Source organism: Anomaloglossus baeobatrachus, chromosome 2 (genome assembly GCF_048569485.1).
Source record: "Anomaloglossus baeobatrachus isolate aAnoBae1 chromosome 2, aAnoBae1.hap1, whole genome shotgun sequence".
Lineage (NCBI taxonomy): Eukaryota > Metazoa > Chordata > Amphibia > Anura > Aromobatidae > Anomaloglossus > Anomaloglossus baeobatrachus.
Window position 1 is genome coordinate 544427955 of NC_134354.1, and position 18652 is coordinate 544446606.

Here is an 18652-nt window from a genome sequence, read left to right on the forward strand (position 1 = left end):
ACTTGTAGCGATCTGTGCTACCTGAGGAACGACGAACAACCTGCATCCTGCAACAGCAACGATATTTGGGATTAGAACGACGTGTCAACGATTAGGTGAGTAATTTTGATCGTTAGCAGTCATTTGTACGTTTCACACGCAACGACGTCGCTAACGAGGCTGGATGTGCGTCACAAATTCCGTAACCCCAACGACATCTCATTAGCGATGTCGTTGCGTCTAAAGTCCCCTTCACACCTGGTTTTAAATGCATTCTAATACTAAGGCCCGTTTCACACGTCAGTGAAAAACACTGACGTTCTTCACTGACGTGTAAAACACGCACATGTCCCTCCGTGTTCCGTGATTCACGGCACACGTGGGTTGTCCATGTGCAATCCGTGATCCATGATTGCATATGGACATTACTCACCTGCCTTCACTCCTGCTGTCCATGGTGCTGAAGTCCTCAATTCTGCAGCGTCCGCCCACCGCTCTCAGCAGCTACTTCCTGGTTGGCTATTCCTGCTCTCATGAATATTCATGATCCATGCAGGAGCTGCCAAGAACAGAGGCTGCAGAGCGAATCGCAAGCAAGGTAAGTTGAAAATATTTAATATTTAATGTGTCCGTGATTTTCTGGTACGTGTTTCACGGATCACACATGGATCACACCATAGTGTGGTCCGTGGGTCATCAGTGATGCCAGAAAAAAACTGACTTGTCTCCGTGCAGAAACACGGTCACGGGTGTACGCTGCATGGAGACACATTTAGTGAAAAATCACTGATGTGTGAGCAGACCCTTTGATTATAATGGGTCTGCGTATGTCAGTGATTCTGGTACGTTTAAAAAAAAGCACATACGTACCAGAATCACTGACGTGTGAAGGGGGCCTAAAAGAAAGCTTTGATTCTGCTTTTAAAAATGTTACAGCATTTTTTTGCTTGCATTTTTCTCAGGCTCCACAAAGAAGCCTATAGAGAAAAAAAAGCACCAAAAGTGCAGAGTTCAGCAGCATCTTTAGATGCACAGTGTGTGGAGATTTCATGATATCACATCCACTTTGCTTGGACATTTAGTCTGTGTTCACATGTAGAGTAAATGTTGCTTTGTTCTGCTGCTTTTTTTGCACAAAAATATAGCAAGGTTACATAAAGATGAAACTTCTGGCTGTTACAACTATGAATGAAGAACAGTTCAAGGCATCTGCCGAATGTCCCTCACTGCCAAATGGGTCTGGCTAGGGGCATGTCTAAAATTTGCTGTGGTGTGCTATGCACGCTGCATACTGTGTCCTTCATTCTATGAATAGAGTAGAAATCCAGCAATCTGGTCCAAAATGGGTTAAAAATAGGTTCTTTCTTTATTTCATGTTCAAGTTAAAAAAAAATTTCCATCATGAATTCATAGGAATAAACGTGAGAGGACGCGTTTCGAACAGAGTTTGTTCTTAGTCTGTCTCTAGTAAATGGACACTGACAGAGTGATTAAAAAGACATGAAACCGGACATAGAATCTGAAAAGACTGCACAGGATCAAGGTGATTAATTAGAGTAGTTCGACTCCCATGGGAAATAAGTGGTCATATCAATACACATACAACATATCTTTCTTTAAATTCATACCCAGGGGAGTTCTAGTGTCCATTGTAAAAATCCACTTGATTTCCTTGCGACAAAGAATATCTTTAAGATTACCACCTCTTTTTGGTAGACACACTTTCTCAATTGCATTAACCTGCAGTGAATCCATGTTGCCCGCATGCACATTGAGAAAGTGCTGCGATGCTCCAGATAATCCTCTAGTAGTTGCATTATTTGCATCATATATATGTTCAGACAGCCTCTTTCTCAATGTGCGTGTCGTGCTACCTATGTACTGCAGATGACATTTAACGTATGAAATCAAATAAAAAAAATTTTCCATTAGAAAATGATATAAAATTATTGGTGTCCTTCATTCTACTCTTCACAAGTTGGGAGGTATGGCTAACATTAACATTTCAGTCCTGGCTCATGCCTAAACTCTGGGATGTATTATATGTAGAAGAGTACCTGACTGCAACCACTCATTTGGTGTTATATATGCATATGTACCAATATAATCAATTATGCAACTGCAGCTTCCTGAATGCTGTGGTTGTTATTTACAATTTTTAAGGAACTAACACTTGTTAATAATAGATGTATATACATGCCAAAGCATTAAAAAGATCTGTCAAGAGATTTTAAAATACAAACTGTCTGCATTTTTAACCCCTTCACCCCCAATTTTCTGGTTTTCCATTTCTGTTTTTTTTTTTTTTGCTCACTTTCTTCCGAGAGTCGTAACTTTTTTATTTTTCCGGCAATAATGCCATATAAGGGCTTGATTTTTGCAGGACGAGCTGTCCTTTTAAATGAAACCATAAGTTTTACCGTATAGTGTACTGGAAAACAGTAAAAAAAATTTAAGTGTGGAAAAACTGCAAAAAAAGTGCAATCGCACAATAGTTTTTGGGATATTTTATTCACCATGTTCCCTATTTGATAAAAATGATGTGCTGGTGTGATGTCTCAGGTCAGTATGAGTTTGTAGACACCAAACATGTATAGGTTTACTTTTATCTAAGGGGTTAAAAAAAATTCACAAGTTTGTCCATTTGGTTTTGCGCCATTTTATGAAACTCGTAATGTTCTCATTTTTCGGGATCTATGGCTCAGCGATAGCTTATTTTTTTTGTCGCTACGCCGTTTACTGATCAGATTAATTGATTTTATATTTTGATGGCATTTCTGAACGTGGTGATACTAAATATGTGAATTTTTTTTAACCCTTTAATTTTCAATGGGCCGAATGAGGGGGATTTGAACTTTTAGATTTTTTTTAATTTTTTAATTTTTTTTATCTTACTAGTCCCCTAGGGGACTATAACAATCAGCAGTCTAATAGCTCTTCCAATTCTCCAGATCACAGCTACACAGCTGAGATCTGAAGCTGCTTTTCTCTCACACACGGCAGTCTGTCGGCAGTGAGAGAAAGTGACTCATGATAGCTACAGGACTCATCACATGACCCTGTGCTACCATGGCAACCACCGGACGTCACGTGATCCCATCACGTGACGTCCGATGGGGGTGGGTAAGTTATCCTTATGGCAGCAGGCTGATACATCTCGCTGTGAGAATTTGACAGCGAGATGTAAGGGGTTAATAGGCACGGGTGGAACTCAATTCCACTCGTGCCTGGCACGCACACATGTCAGGAGTTGAAATCAGCTGATATGTGCGCGGATTGACGCAGACTGCCCACAGCAGCCTGCAGGGATTAACCTCACAAGATCCATGACGAACCCAGTATGTCATGTGTCGTGAAGAGGTTAAAGGTAATCTGTCAGCACAAAAATACACATTTGAATGACATCATTCATTTTACCATATAGTGTATGCTCTAAAATAGGGAAAAAATGTTTTTTGGGGAATTGTTTTTACGGCATACAACTTGTGGTAATCATGACCCTGCAATAAGATTCTACTCATCAGTATGATTATGGCAATACCAAACATGTCCAGTGTTTTTATTACCTTACCTTAGTTCTGAAAAAAAAAACCCAGAAGTTTGCAAAAAAAAATTGGACGGGATTGTGTCAGTTTGTGGGGCAATGATGATGATGTTTTCAATGACACCATTTTGGGATGGATATAATTCTTTCATCACTTGTTCCAGCATTTTTTGTGATGTTTCAGCTAAGAAAAAGACGTAATTTTGGAGTCCTTGAATTTTTTTTTTGCTTACAGTGTTTACCAATTGGGTTTATTATTTTTACATTTTGATTGATCAGACTTTTTTGAATGTGGCAATACTATTTTTCAAATTTTTTTATTGTCTTTATTTTTAATGTGGCAAAAAGAGGCAAATCAAACTTTTTTTTTTTTTTTTCTTTTTTTACTTGTCCTCCCATGGGACAATGGGGTACTTTGCACGTTGCGACATCGCTACTGCGATATCGTCGGGGTCAAATCGAAAGTGACGCACAGCCGGTGCAACGTGTAAAGCCTAGATGCGCCGATAAACGATCGCAAAAGCGTCGTAAATCGGCAATCTGTGTAGCGTCGGTCATTTCCATAATGTCGCACCAATAGGAGATACGATGTTGTTCCTTGTTCCTGCGGCAGCACACATCGCTGTGTTTGAAGCCGCAGGAGCGAGTAACATCTCCTTACCTACCTCCATCCGGCTATGCGGAAGAAGGAGGTGGGCAGGATGTTTACGTCCCGCTCATCTCCGCTCTTCCGCTTCTATTGGCCGCCTGCCGTGTGACGTCGCTGTGACACCGCACGACCCGCCCCCTTAGGAAGGAGGCGGGTCGCCGGCCAGAGCGACGTCGCAGGGCAGATAAGTGCGTGTGAAACTGGCGTAGCGATAATGTTCGCTACGGCAGCTATCACAAGATATTGCATGTGCGACAGGGGCAGGTACTATCGGGTACTATCGCACTCGGCATCGCTAGCATCGGCTAGCGATGTCGCGGCGTGCAAAGTACCCCTATGACCTGTGACCATATGATTGCTTAAGCTGTATACAGCAAGGCCAAAGAATTGCTTTATATAGCAGAAGCCAGAAGCCAGTGCCTCTAGTGTCTCCTTAGAAGCCTTTCCACAGGCCAGGTTTCATAGGAACACTACTATGACAAGCACTCAGGTCTTCAGCAGACCCCCTGATGTCAAAGCAATGCATTTTTGAACCCCAATCATGTTATGAGTGCTTAAAATGGTGAGCCTCCATACCGGCATGTTAAACCAGATTGTTAGCGGCAGGTCCTAGCAGTTTCACACAGCCATTACTTACTGGGTATGGAGAAAGCTAACCCCATGAGCCCGATTCATACACCCGCTTGCGACATGCGCTATACATGTATAACCGGGGTCATGAAGAGGTAAAACACTGATTAGTCTGACTCTTTTATCACAAAGCTATATATCAATTTACTCAGCTTCATCTGCTCTATAACATGGTACCTTCAGGTCGGACTGTAATTCCCTGGTGACAGTATTACTTTAAATATATTTAAATAGATTTCTAAATTTAGATCATGTTAGTGTATTCACTAGTGAGGAGGAAGATGCGGGATAATGGATTTTCAGGGCATCTGAAAATCTTCTGTCTAGCAGCCCTCTTCGCATTCTGCTAGAACTAAAAGAGGTAAGTGTTAGATATTTTTTTAAATATTGGTAAGGAGTTAAAAAAAAACAACAATAATTATTTCACTGATACTGTGCTGTAGTAAGGAAATCCCATCACAGGAATACGCGGGAAGTCAATCACTTGCTTTTGCGGTCAAGCCTGCAACCAGTGATTAACTACAATGGCCACATGATCCTGTGATAGGACGTCAACACTGCAGCCATAAGAAAAGACCAACAAAGTACAAGACGGATGAGGATAATATTGTTTGTTTTCCTTTTTTATTTCTAGCATAAAAAAATCAACTCTTCTCAGATAATCCCTTTTAATAGGGTTTAAAAATAAATTGCTAATATGACAAAATGCTACAATACAAAGTCCCAGATTCAAGTCAACTATGGTGCCATTCAATATACTAATTGGCAAAATAAGCATGAAATGGGATCTAGAAGGTTATACATCTTGGAAGCTAAGGATGAAAACAAAAGTGGAAAAAAACTAAAAATATCTGTGTCCTCAAGGGATTAAACTGCTCCATTTGAGGTCAATGATAACTGTGTAATTACATATGCCGCAAGCTACTCCACGTATCAAATGCCAGCTACATTTTGCCCTGATTTACTAGGAATCTGAGAGATCATCCCATCCATACAATTTGTCTACAACTTGGTATATCAAGAAATTATGCATTTATCTTATTAGAAAGAGTATTAGTGGTTTTGGGCCTATACATCTTATTATGCACATACTGATCCATATACAAAATAAATTTTCTACACAAAGGTAATATTCATGACAAGGACACCAACAAGCGTTTAACAGTTTAAAGCCCCCTTCACACGTCAGTGATTCTGGTACATATGTTGCAGGTTTTATACTTACCATAATCATGGACATACGCAGACTCATTATAATCAATAGGTCTACGCACACATCAGTGATTTCTCACTGACGTATTTCCATGCGGCGCACATGCGTGTCCATGTGGTCCACATGGAGACAAGTCCGTTATTTTATGGCATCACTGATGTTTCACGGCCCACACTATGGTGTGAGCCGTGAAACACATACCAGTAAAAACACCTAGATTTAAAATAAAAAGCTTTTTAAACTAACCCGTCTCCAGCGATGCTGTCTCTGCTTCCAGGCTGTCTAATTATGCTCATACTGTACATATGCACTGCACAGCTGACCCAGAAGTAGCTGCAGAGGGGAGACAGCAGCGGCCGGACACAGCATCACGGGAGACTTCAGCACCACGTAGAGCAGCGGCATGGACAGGTAAGTGGGAGTGCTTGATCTCTGTGTATTACCACAGATAGCACACAGAGATCAAACCTGGGGTGCCGCAGGGATCTGTGCTTGGACCGATTCTTTTTAATCTCTTTATTAATGACCTTGTGGATGGGATTGATAGTACAGTGTCAGTCTTTGCCGATGACACCAAACTATGTAGGATATTAAAAACTGACCTGGATAGTACAATATTACAAAAAGATCTGGATAAGATGTTAGAATGGGCAAATACTTGGCAAATGAGATTTAATGTTGATAAATGTAAAGTAATGCACCTAGGACGGAGTAATCCTATAACTGTGTATACATTAAATGGAAGTAAACTCGGGACTACAGAACAGGAGAAGGACTTGGGTATTCTCATTACAAATAAGCTGAGCAGCAGCACTCAATGTCAAACAGCAGCTGCTAAAGCAAACAAGATTTTAGGGTGTATAAAAAGAGAGATTAGATCCCGTGATCCCAACGTATTGTTACCCCTCTATAAATCACTTGTAAGGCCACATCTGGAATACGGGATCCAGTTTTGGGCTCCACATTTTAAAAAGGACATTCAGAAGTTAGAGTCAGTTCAAAGGCGGGCAACTAGACTATTACAAGGAATGGAAGGCCTCCCATATGATGACAGGTTGAAAAAGTTAGATATGTTTAGCTTAGAAAAAAGACGTCTCAGAGGAGATCTCATTTATATGTATAAATACATGTGTGGTCAATATAAAGGACTGGCACATGACTTATTTCTTCCAAAGACAGTACTAAGGACCAGGGGGCACTCACTGCGAGTGGAAGAAAAGCGATTCCAACAGCTAAATAGGAAAGGGTTCTTTACAGTTAGAGCAGTCAGACTGTGGAATGCCCTACCACAAGAGGTAGTAATGGCAGATACTATAACAGCTTTTAAAAAAGGGCTGGATGATTTCCTCAGTACACAAAACATTGTTGGTTATAAATTACTTAGTGACTAAATGTAGAACTGGTGGAGGAAGGTTGAACTAGATGGACCTAGGTCTTTTTTCAACCTAAGTAACTATGTAACTATGTGTGCCAAAATCATGGCACATGGAAGGACATATGCACCTTTATCATGTCAGTGAAAAATGTTTGTGTTTTTCACTGATGTGTTAAAGGGGCCCAAGAAGGAGCATAGCCAAATGTGCATGTTTATTTAAAGGAGGAATACAGGGGAGAGGGAAAGTCACATCAGACATTATCTGTCTAACATGCCCGATATCATCTGATAGGAGAGAGTTCACAAACCCTCATGCACATAAAACAGTCAGATGCTTCTGCTAAAAGTGGTGGGTTTGGCTGCCTTTGATCCTATTCCTATCTATATGGGCACCATCAGCTACATTGCCTCTGACGTTGTGGAGTACAATCAGAATAACACTTGAAAGAAGACATAAGCCTATGTTAAAAGCTTGCCTGAAGAAGCATTTTAAATTTAAATATTAGTATTAAAAGAAAAGAAATATGTTTTTTTTACCTTGCAATATAAATGAATACTTACTATGTGAAATCAAAATTACAAATTAATAAGCAATTTTGTCCCAACAAGCAGCCTTGAACATCTTAGCCTTTCTTTTTCAATTATATCAATCAATGTGCTTCATAGAATAAAATAAAAACAGACAAACCTCCATATTCAAGTGACATCGATTCTGATAGTGTATAACATGTTAAAGTCAAAATTAAAAGTAACAATAACAATGATCGATTTTTATGGCAATACATCAAGGAAGATATCAAGGAAGATAACCCTGGAGTTTTAACATCAAGCTTCTAAACTGCAGCAATAATAGGTGTCTTCCATTTTTCCCTCATTTTATATTTGTCTGGAACATAAGTGTACTTAAGTAAATGGCACGTCCTATTTAATAAGGCAGGTGCTCTGAATGCACACAGAAGGGCAGGCTTATTATTAAAATTAACTATAGCGGGTACAACAGAGGGTACAAAATGCTATGGTGAATTAATTGAACGCTTCAGTTTATTGCTACTGGAAGTATACTCTTTAGGGCTTTCGGTTGTCTTGACAACTTTATCATCCGGGAAAGTACAAGACAGCATCAGCTGCTTTATTTTCTATTCTACATATATGCTACTAATCCACTCTCCTCTAACACAAATCTACTGCTGCACATCAACCATTATTATAAAAGAACTGATATATGTATTCTAGACTAGACAGTATATTGTATTCCGTAATTGGTATAGAAAAGTTTACAATTGGAATTATGAGATATTTATTTATTTGTTTTGTATTATAAGTGTTGTCCCTAAGTCACTTTTGTGATACATCTGACATGTTAAAATCTAATATGGTTTGGCCACAAATTCCTTAGGCCTCTTTCACACATCTGTGAAAAACCACTCGCGTTTTGCACGGATGTGTAAAAGGTGCGTATGACCCTTCGTCTGCCATGATTTTGGCATGTGAGTGTTTTCCATGTGCTGTCCGTGATAATACACAGAGAACAGGAATTTTATGCTCACCTGTCCCTGGCGTTACTGTCCGTGGTGCTGATGTTTTTTCCGGCCCTGCCGGCTCCCTGCTGCTGCTGCCTCAGGTCCTCGGTGCAGTGAATATGCAATGAGCATAATAAGCAGGGGTCGGAAGCAAGGGAGAGCAGCGGCAGAGACAGCAGTACTGGAGAAGGTGAATGTAGAAATTAATTTTATTTCACAAAAACGTGTTTTACTCCGGTACATGTCACATTGATGTCATACGGATCACATCCGTTCAGTCCATGTGACACCCATGCTGCCGGAGAAAAATAGACATGTCTACGTGTGGAGAACACACATATACTTCACACAGACACACAGTCCATAGGAAAACACACATGTGTGCGCAAACCCATTGATTTTAATGGGTCTACATGTGCCCTTGTCTCCGGTACGTGGGAAAACGGATGTCACACGTACTGGAGACACGGATGGGTGAAGGGGGCCTTAAAGGAATTTTTTTTTTATCCTAATATGAAAGAAGCATAATCTAGAGACAGTAACACTGATTTGAGCAATGTGTCACTTTCTGGGCTGATTGCTGTAGTTTTGATAAAATCACTGTTTAACAGGACTTTACTAGCATTTCAGTAAACCTGCTGCCATGCAGTCCTTCAAATTTTTGAGCTTTGAATTACCCTAAGGCTTCTTTCACACGTCTGAGCAAAACACACATGTTTTGTACGGACTGTGGTGAAGGTATGTGTGTGTACGTGTGTCCATATCTGTGTTCAGCGTGTGCTGTCCCATTGCTATTGTGGCGCCCCAGTAGTCTGGTTGCCACAGTAGTGTTGTCCCACAAAGGTCAATACTAAGCCTGGAAGCGAGAGGCGGAGTCCCTTGGCCAGTAATTACCTACAAACAATGCAGTTCCTACTCAGGTCAGCAGGGGGAGATCTGACCTGGGGGAGGAATAGTGAGGTAGTGAGGAAAACCGGTTAGAACCAGCCAGGACTGGTCTGAGTGAGTTTTCCAGTCAGAGAGAAAAGTGACAGTTGACAGTTCACAGGAGTCCAGTCCAGTTCAGTCCAGTCAAGAGTTGAAAGCAGGCGGCTGAGGAGAGAGGAACTGGAGTAGTGCGGACATGCGAGCTGAGATCTGGGGATAAGATAACTCAGCCCAGAAAAGCAAGGTCTGTAGAGAGGCACAGGAGGAAGATTCTGGGGAGAGCGGGGTTGAACTGGCTCACCTCAGAAGAAAACGCTAAAAATCGGACATCGGTTGCCAGGGTGCTTGAGTCCCGGTAACCAAATCCAAAGGGCAGGACGACTGCAGGTCTCCTGGCCCCAAAACAACCCAAAGATGCAGCCGCACTTTAGGGGCCTGGTGTTGTCTCCAGCAGAGTGGCATTAGTGAAGGCCCGAGCAGCCTACCATACGGGAACGGGAAGTACCACAAGTCCCAGCAGAGAGGGCCTCCATTGAACCAACACAGCAGAGTCCTGTAGAAGAAAAGAAAGTGTAGGGAGAAGGCCTCAATACTCACCTGGCCAGTGAGATACCCCCCAACTCCTTCCAGGCCAACCGGATCGCCATTACCATTTGTAACAGGCTCCCTGGAGGTCACCGGTTGAGGACAAGTAAAGGAGAAGGTAAAAGAAATCATTGTCTGTGTCTGTTCCTTTCCACTGCCCTGTCAGCTCTGCACCCCATCAATATCCACCATAGACTTTGCAAACGGTTGCCCCGGGGTACCCGCTCCACCTGGGGGGAGCAAGAAACACCTCAGCTGCCACAACATCAGCCCCAGAGGTCCTGTCCAGCAGCCGCGGCTACAAAGCTGCAATCCACAGGTAGCGTCACGAATTTTACTAAACATTAACTACAACTCCCATCATCATCTCCCCTTTATTATTTAAAAGACACCGCCAGGGTCACGGAGCCGGACCCCCGCCACCGCTGACATCTCCGGACTAGTCCGGCCCGGTTCCGAGTATCCCTAAAGCCCTGGGGCGGGCGTGTCGCTATCTGTGTTACATACGGAAACTACACTGACAACATGAACTTCTAAACTTGGCCATGGTGCTGCTGTCTACGATGCTGCTGCTTACGAGTCCTTGGTGCAGTGAATATGCAATGAGCATAATGAGCTTGGGTCGGAAGCAAGTGACAGCAGCGCCGAAGACAGCAGGGCTAGGTACAGGTCAATATAGAAAATAATTTTATATCAAAGACACATGTTTTCTCCGGTACATGTCACACTGATGTCCTGCGGATTACATCAATATGTAGTCTGTGTGAAACCCGTGCTGTCAGAGAAAAACTGACACATCTACGTGTTGAGTACACAGACACACGTATGCTCCACATGGACACTCGGTCCACATGAAAACACAGACATGTGCACAGACCCATTGATTTTAATGGGTCTACGTGTGTCTGTGTCTCAGGTATGTGTGAAAACGGTCATGTGACGGATGACATGCTCGACAGGCGACGGGCTCATGGAATGCGCATCACAGGGTGGGCGCGTCCAGAACACCCGGTGGGGCGCGCACAGCTGAGCACAATGAAGGGATCTTTAAAAGAGCCAATCTGTGCACTAGTTGCATGCCTCCTGATGAAACTAGAGCGGTGAAACGCGCGTAGAGGTTCCAGGCCACAATCTCCTACCACTGGGCGACCCACTTTGCTACTCTGTAAACATGGCTTCAGGTATATACTAACCGTGGAACTATTGAAATATGTGGGAGTTTTCCAAGTATTGTACATTGTGTATTAAATGGTATCCATTTGTGATTCTATGACCTATGGTCATTATATTACAATCTTATTACTTCTATGTCCCATTTCAGTGGACACATGAATTCTATTAAGTATCCACTAATGGTTAGATATTAACACATGAATGTCCATTATCTGATGCTAACTCACCTGTGATTATTATTGGGTATGAACTACCTGGGTCATGACAGATAACATATAGAATTGGTCGCTAATTGGACGGAGATCGTTCCTTTTTCTATTGGTGCGGCTTTACTACCTTTTTCCCCCCTTATTTCACCAAATTGTTGTCCTTTTGTCTTGTAACTATATATTACTAATATGCATTAAGCTAAAAAATAAAATATTTTTCACTTTTGAAAATATCTATTGGAGTCCTGGGTGTTTATTGTAGGTGGGAATCAGTCTTTCTTATGAAGGGGCTTTGATAGGTTGACTACGTGTGTCTGTGTCTCAGGTATGTGTGAAAATGGATGACACATGTACCAGAAACATGGATGTGTGAAGGAGGCCTAAAACACTGATTGGCAGCTTTCTGCCTATGCACAGTGTACACAGAAACATGGCAATCAATATACAGAGCTCAGCATTCAGAACTACAACAGATAAAACAATGATGTTACAAAAACTGCACCAAGTAGCACTGTTAATGACACATCAATGGAATCAGGGTCTCAGACCTTGCATTGTGCTGCTGTCCTCTGCGGACGCCAAACTTGGTGATAGATTCCCTTTATGTCCTTCACAATCAATAACTTACTTATAAGTGTATGTCCCTTTAATGGGGGCTCGCAGGCTTATTTGATCAGCAGAATTGTGCAGCCAATGATATTTGATCCACCTGCACCTGTTAACTAGTTAGATCATGCTGTCAAACACAAGTAGGTGGGTATTGCACCATTCACTACTGCCATTGCAACCATGGGGTGCCAATGGGTTGTCATGACCGCCGGGAGTCAGCTGAAAACACCTGTCACTGTCATGACAAAGTTCCTATGAATGCTGGCAGAGAAAAAGCATTCCCAAATCATTAGCATTGCTCTAAACAGCAGAAGCGATCAGATAGTGCAGGGTTCAAGTGTAGCACCCCAGTGATCTAGTCACTACAGTAGTGCTGCCCCACAAGGGTTAATACTAAGCCTGGAAGCAAGAGGGGGAGTCCTTTGGCCAGTAGTACCTACATTCAACACAGTTCCTACTCCGGGCCAGCAGAGGGAGCTCTAAACCTGGTGTTTTGGTGTTTAGGGGAGTTTTCCAGAAGCTCTGACCTGGGGGGAGGAGTTAGAGGAGTGACAGTTGGAAGCTGACGGTTGAGGAGTTAGGAGATCGAATAGTGCGGACAAGCAAGCTGGGGTCTGGGGCTAAGACAGCCAAGCCCAAAAAAGCGAGATCTGCAGAGAGGCACAGGAGGAAGATTCTGGGGAGTGAAGCTAAACCGGCTCACCTCAGAAAAAAACGCTAAAGACTGGACATCGGAGTCCATGGTTGCCTGGGGTACTTGAGTCCCGGTAACCAAATCCGAAGGGCAGGAGAACTGCAAGTCTCCTGGCCCTACAACAACCCAAAAGTACAGCCGCACATCAGGTTCCCGGAGCCGCTGCCAGCAGAGCAGCACTTGAGAAAGCCCACGTAGCCTACCATACGGGTAAAGGGTAGTACCACAAGTCCCAGAAGAGAGGGCCTCCATTTGACTAATGCAGTGGGGTCCTGTAGGAGAGAAGAAGAGCGTAGTGGGAAGGTCTCAATACTCACTTAGCCAGGGAGATACCCCTCAACTGCTTCCAGGCCAACCAGATCGCTACCATCACCTGTACCAGTCTCCCAGGACTTCATCGGTTGTTGCGCAGTAAAAGGAAGGAGGTAAAGAAACTGTTGTCTTTGTCCGTTATTGTCCCTAACCCGACCCTGAACCCTGAAGTCAACCAGAATTAATTAAATTAATTATTAAACTAAATCAAAGCTTAATTTTTATTAGCTGGCTACCGTACAAAGATGCAGTCATTAATGCTGCATGTGAAATAAAAATTAATCAAATGCGTGTCAATTTTTGATCATAAAATTCAGAGACAATATAACAGAATAAAAACACGTAACTGCTTACCTTTTGACAATATCGGTCTTTCTTTTCTTTTCAATATTTTATTTATGAAATTTTCAATACATATAACATAACATTTCTCAGTAATGAATATGCATATCTCATCAGAATTTATTCAATAGATGAAGAACAGTGACAACATACATTGCTTCGGACCCTGGCCATCAGTATTTTGAAGCTGAGAAGAGAAAAAAGAAAACAAAAGAGAAAAAAGAAAACAAGAAACAGCGAGGATGGCCATGGCATGTATTCAAATCAATTATCAACCAAATCAATTCAACCAAACTACATAAAAGACAAAGGGAAGAAGAAGGATAAGTGGGGAGGGAGGGGGGAAGGGAGGGGTGGATACGGGGAGGGAAAATGGGTGGGTTCTGAGAGCATTTGAGCAAGAGAGGAGGGGTTTAGTGAGAAATGGTAATGCCTGTCACGCACCCTGACCGAGTGTTAAGGCTGCTTTACACGAGTCAATCCATCGTGCGATTTATTTGGCAAAGTCTTTTTTTTTTGTTTGTATCGCTGATAGGTAGTTGTCCATGTGTCACACGTTGAGTGTTGTCAAACGACCACAAAGCGCTCATCGATATATTGATTGGCCATGGCGGACATCCAAAAGGCTTCACACATGTTTTCCTTTGGTCAATCTGTCTTTTGTATGGGCGTAATTAGGCAAACTATACAGCCCTCCGTGACTTGTCTGGATTGTTGCACGCCCTGAATTCTTCTGACCTGCTCAATCCAGTTCTGCTAATGTGGTTGATTGGTTACATCCCATATATATAGTTTCTCTTCTGCGTCTGTCTTTGTTGCCTCGTGTGTCCTTAGCATCAATCTTGTTTGTTGTTTGTGGTCTGGTTAATGTCGATTTTGATCCAAAAAGGAAAGATTGGCATATAACAACTTACCACAAAAAAGGGATAACAAGGAGTGAGGGCGGAAAATCCAGTGAACAAACAAACGTAAGAAAAATTAGGAGTAATGCACTATAAAACACTGTACATGACGCCAAGGCTGAATGTTCACACATCATGACTACAGCTCCGTATTTTATAACAGTAATAACCAATCAAAACGCATCTGCTACAACCAATCCGATTAGATTAGGCGTGATTATTTAAAACCACAAATACGCCCTGAACGTTTACTGACGTCACAAACAACTACGAGGATGGCCGATTACACGGTGTCACACTTTGCAATGTGTCGTTCATTAAGACTAAACTGACCGATTTTATGGAATTAAACGATGAGTACACGATGGCCGAATTTCAAACGATTAGGCATCGGTTGGACTCGCAAGGAGCTGTCACATGAGGAGATGTCGTTACGAATGACGGAAGTGCGTCACAAAATCCGTGACCCCAACGATGCATCGCACAATATATCGACTCGTGTAAAGCAGCCTTTACTCTTCTGCTGCAATTATAGAAAGATATTCTACGGATTCCCTAAATGCAATCCAAGGGTTCCAAACCTTGTGAAAGGAATTTAAATTAAGCTGAGAGAGCGAAGCCAGTTCCTCCATTCGAAATAAAAGGTCTATTTTGCTAAGCACCTGCTTTTTAGACAGAATATTGGCAGTGAGCCAGAGGGTGGGTATCAAGAGTTTACCTGCTGCTACTACAAAAGCCGCCAGCTTTGACAGAGAGTTATCAGCCGGCCAAATCGGAAAGTTAAGTAAGGCCATTTCCAGGGTGAGTTGGACTTTACTGCCCACAAGAGATGAAACAAGTAGTGAGATTTCGAGCCAAAAAGAACTAATTATTGGGCAACCCCAGCATATGTGAATGTACGTGCCCTCCTCCGCACCACATCTCCAGCACAGTGAGGAAAAGGACGAGTACCATTGATGCGACTGCACAGGCGTAGTGTACCACCTGGTTACCACTTCATATGAGTTTTCTTGAATTCTGATGCAGCGCAAAGGGCCATGTGAGCGTCTATAAATAAGATTAACTTGTGGATCAGAAAAAACAGTGCCCATGTCTTTCTCCCAATTTCCCACGTAGGCCCTCTTCTTGGGTGTATTATCAGAAACCAATTAGCTGTAAACTTGTGAAAGGACCTTCGCGAGGGGTTTCAATTGAGAGCATAGTGCCTCAAATTTCGTGAGCGGTCTTGGCGGGCTCCTTTCTAGTTGCAGGCGGTGAACGAAGTTTTTTATTCTATTATAATGAACAAAAGGTTAGGTTTGCGAGTCTAGGAGAGGTACACAATTCTTGGTATGTTAGTAGAGCTCCATGTTCCATCAACTCATGCAAAGGAATGTCAAAGCTAGGGGGCCGATTCTCAGTATGTGAACCCATTGTAGGTGTGACGGAGGCACAGTATATCTGAGATAATAATTAATGGGGACCCATATGGAGCAAGTATCTTTAATAGGTTTCTCCATTCCGATAACGTAGCTCTCGACAGTATATTAGTGATTGTATTTTTCTTGTCAAGTCCAGGTGGTAAAAATAAAAGGGAGCGGAGGGGGATTGGGGCCAGGCAGTCCTCTACACTGACCCATGTCTTCTCTTTGGGTCTCCGGATCCAGTCCAGTGCTCTAGTAGCTAGTGCCGCATAACAGTATAAACGGATATTTGGTGCCCCCATTCCCCCTACACGTTTGGGCAGGGATAAGGTACAGAAGTTTACGCAGGATCATTTGTTATTCCAAATAAAATTTCTAATAAGTGAATTGGCTTGGGATAGATATGATTCTGGGACCGGAATTGGCAGCATTTGGAATAAGTACACGAATTTTGGAAGGATTATACGCTTTATCAAGTTCTTTCGCCCAATCCACGATAAGTATAGAGCCCTCCAGGAATTGATACATTCTGAAATTTTTGGGAGTAAGGGTTTGAAATTAAGTTCATAAAGAGTTTTGGTGCTTTGGCCAATCTTAATGCTCAGGTATGTAATATACTTTGGTGGCCAGCGGAACGGAAAGTTAGCTTTAAGGCTGTTAGTTAGGTGTGTAGGAATGTTTAGACCGAGGGCTTCCGACTTAGATGGATTTATTTTAAAATTAGATAGGGAGCCGTATTCCGCCAGAATTGTCATAAGCGCTGTGAGGCCTCTTGTTGGGCGTGACAAGATAACAAGAAGATCATCTGCAAAAGCCGCGGTTTTGTGCGTTGCGCCTCCTACGTCTATTCCCTGGATATCCCCGCATTTTTTAATTGCTTGTATCAGGGGTTCCATTACCAAGACAAAAAGGGTAGGGAATAGAGGGCATCCCTGTCTAGTCCCGTTCTGTATGTCAAATGAGGCAGTTAAAGAATTGTTGAGTTTAATTCTTGCCGATGGATATGTGTACATTTGCATTACAGCCTGGATAAGGGGCTGGGGGAAAAGCATGTGTGTGAGGGTCCCCTTGAGGAAAGTCCAGTCCACCCTGTCAAACGCTTTTTCAGCGTCTGTGCCCAGTAAAACCAAGGGGGTTTTGTTTAAATTAGCATATTGGAGGAGATGTAAAACACGTATAGCGTTATCTTTGCCTTCCCTTCCCTTTGCAAAACCTGTCTGATCAGTGGATATAAGAGTGGGAAGAGATTCAGCTATTCTGTTAGCAATCATGCTAGCAAAGATTTTTAAGTCAAAGTTCAGGAGAGAGATTGGCCTATAATTGCTGCAGAATTCCGGATCTTTCCCTTCTTTATGTATCAGCGAAATGTGGGCTTCTAAAGCCTGTTTTATTGAAGGGATGCCCAGCCATGGTGACGTTACACGTGTTGAGTAAATGAGGCATTGGCGTACCAGTAAATGCTTTATAATAAGTCACCGGGAGACCGTCAGGTCATGGCGCTTTCCCCTGAGGTGTTCTAGACAAGGTGGACTAAAGTTCCGCAAGGATAAAGGGTCTGGAGAGGGCTGTTTGTTGGTCCGAGGACAGTTTGGGGAGCTGTAGCTTAGAGAGAAAATCATGAATGTGGGGAATTCTCTTTTCTTTTTCTAAGTGTGTCTTGTTCGGGCGGATTTGATAAAGATCTGTATAAAATTTTAAAAATTCTGCCGAGATCCCAGAGGAGTCAGTAGTACGGCCGCCCCCTGCTAATTTAAGCGATTGAACAAAGGTGCGTGTTTGACGCTTTTTGATTAGAGACATCATCAATTTTGATGTCCTATCTCCATGTACATATAACTTATTTTTCCAGTTCATGTAAAACTTGGCTGAATGCTTGTTAAGCAGGTCTTTTAGGCTTTGCCTTTTAGCGGCCAGCTGCTCCAATACCGAACTCCTCTGGGATTTCTTATGTGATAGTTCCAGGGCTGCTATTTCTTCGTATAGTTTATGAAGTGTATTTTTTCTTATTCTATTTAAATACAACGCAATGGAAATCATCTCCCCCCTAATTACCGCCTTATGCGCTTCCCAAAGAGTGGGGGATAAAACCTCTGGTGTCTCATTTATCTGAAAATAATTTTTTAGAGCGGTTTGTATGCGTTTCTTGTTATCAGTGGAAGATAAAATAGACTCATTAAGCCTCCATGATCTGGTGTCTGAGTGAGGTTTCTGGAATGTGAGGTGAGTTGTGACGATCGAGTGATCCGATAAGACTGCCGGAAGGATATCAGCCTGAAGCACTGCAGGCAAGAGGGATCTAGTTATGAATATGTAGTCGATTCTGTGGTAAGAATGATGCGGATGGGAATAATAAGTGTAATCTCGGTCGGACGGGTGAAAATATCTCCATGAGTCCAACAGGGATAGCTGTTGCAAGGAGTTTTTAACCTGGGACAGGTCTCTAAAGGATATATGATACTTCTTTGCCGTGGAGTCCACGGAGGGATCCAATAATAGATTCAAGTCTCCGCACAAGAAAAGCGATCCCTCCGAGAAGAGACCAAATTTCTTAATAGTAGACAGAATCCATTTAATTTGTTTCCTGTT